The sequence below is a fragment of the Mus caroli genome, chromosome 10 (assembly GCF_900094665.2).
Source record: "Mus caroli chromosome 10, CAROLI_EIJ_v1.1, whole genome shotgun sequence".
Classification (NCBI taxonomy): Eukaryota; Metazoa; Chordata; class Mammalia; order Rodentia; family Muridae; genus Mus; species Mus caroli.
In genome coordinates this window covers 66,479,469-66,481,330 of record NC_034579.1, presented here as the reverse complement: position 1 = coordinate 66,481,330, position 1,862 = coordinate 66,479,469, and the positions used below count along the sequence as shown (strand labels likewise).

At 38.0% G+C, this 1,862-nt stretch overlaps 1 non-coding gene across 1 annotated transcript; it reads right to left on the bottom strand.

Moving 5' to 3' along the window:
* Positions 1-353: 353 nt before the first annotated feature.
* LOC115032230 lies at positions 354-485 on the bottom strand. The gene has a single exon (XR_003837885.1). It is a non-coding gene; the product is annotated as a small nucleolar RNA SNORA17 (small nucleolar RNA).
* Positions 486-1,862: the final 1,377 nt, after the last annotated feature.

Genomic DNA, 1,862 nt, shown 5'->3' with positions numbered 1-1,862 from the left:
TTCCTTCTTTTAGGTACCAGGGGTGAGGGTCTGGGTTTGTCTCAGGAGTGATTTTAAGAGTGTTTTGCCCTGATTGTCTATTATGGCACTGGGTAGGGCTCATTTTGCGCATAGTCTGTCCTCCAGGCCTGTGGGGCACTAGATTGGTGGTCAAGTCTGTGGTTGCCTCAGCCTTGTTCCTCACCCATGAGTGGGTTCTCTGTCTGAAGCTCACTCTTGCCCACGGCTTGAGGTGCCAGGCAGCAGCCCTAGGCAGGGTTCTTCTAGTCTTCGGCTTGCTCTCCACCATTGGAGCAAGCCCGGGCCCGTGTGGCACCATACTAGAGTTCTTCTCAGGTTCACCTTTTTCAGGGAAGGCTAGTCTACTAATCATTCAGATGTTCACAGGTCCGAACACTGAGCAAAGATGTAGCCTCTCTCCTCTTTGCTACCTACTGATGCACATTGATACAGCAGCCATGTTGGCACCGCCTCTAGGGGGCAGCTCCTTTTTTAAAAAAATGAAAAAAAAATATATCACATATATATATACATATATATATATATATATAATTTTATTTTTATATATAGATCTTTTTAATTTTTTATATTATATATATAATTTTATGTGTGTGTATAATATGTATATACTACACACACATATATACATACATACATATATGATATTTTCTTTATTTACATTTCAAGTGTTATCCTCTTTCCCGGTTTCCCCTCCTCCTGGAAAACCCAATTCTATCCCCCTTACCCCTGCTTCTTCTCTTCCTATATTCTGTCTCCAGTGCTACATCCATCTTACCCGGTAGTTCAAGGCTACCTCAAGATCTCACATGGAACTTTCCAGCTTTCTTTGTAGGTTGGTCTCAGAAGAGGGATGGTGTTTTGGTACATATAACTTAGTAGTTCAACCTTATCTGGTCCTGATTCATAGGGAAGGATAATTCAGGTCATGCAGAGATGTGAGAGGAGCATTCATGCAATAAATGACAAGTCAGCTCGATTTAGTAATTTGTACAACTGATCATCAAATCGCAAAGAGATTTTCTTTGATACACCCATAGTTATAAAACATATGTGGATGGACAGAACAGGCAGGCTATTAGAAAGACATAATCTAGTCATTGCAGCTTTTTGTATTGACCTTGATCGAGGATCATCTAATAGTATTGATGACCAAGTTCATGACTATAAAAATAGACTTCGTTATGACTATTAAGGCTAAATAACATACTGAACATAATTGTATGACAATGAATTGATGTGCTCTTAATATAAATGCAAAAGTAACTAGGTTTACAATGGTAAACTCTTGATATTTATTTCCTTATAATATACATGAAAATAGAAATAATTACTATCTATAGGTGATGATTTACCAACATGGTTACTTATAATTACTATATATTAGTATAGGTGGTAACTTACCAACATGGTTCCTTATGAAATGGAACAAATGCAGGGAGGTTGGGGATCTGGTTCAGGTCACCATGCTTGAGAAATAAGCACTTTACCTATGGAGCTCTTTCTGAAGCCCCTTGGAGTCTTCCTTAATATGTTTGATAGAGAACTTAATCTAAATGAGTGACCAACTCAAGGGAAATCACATAGTACCCTGGGGACCTGCTTCCTTATCTCCATTAAAAATCTTTAACACGAAGTACTTCTGTTCATAATAAGGTCAGAGCTTTCTAGATTGTAAATAAAAATATTATGTTTTTCTATCAAATATCCACAGATCAGTCCTAACACAGAAATTTTTTACTAACCCGAGGGAAACTTGTTTTATTTCTTCTACTGTGCTCCCAACAATAAATAATAAGACCATAATAGAATAAAAGGCTGGGGCAGTCAGGTGGCATTTCAAA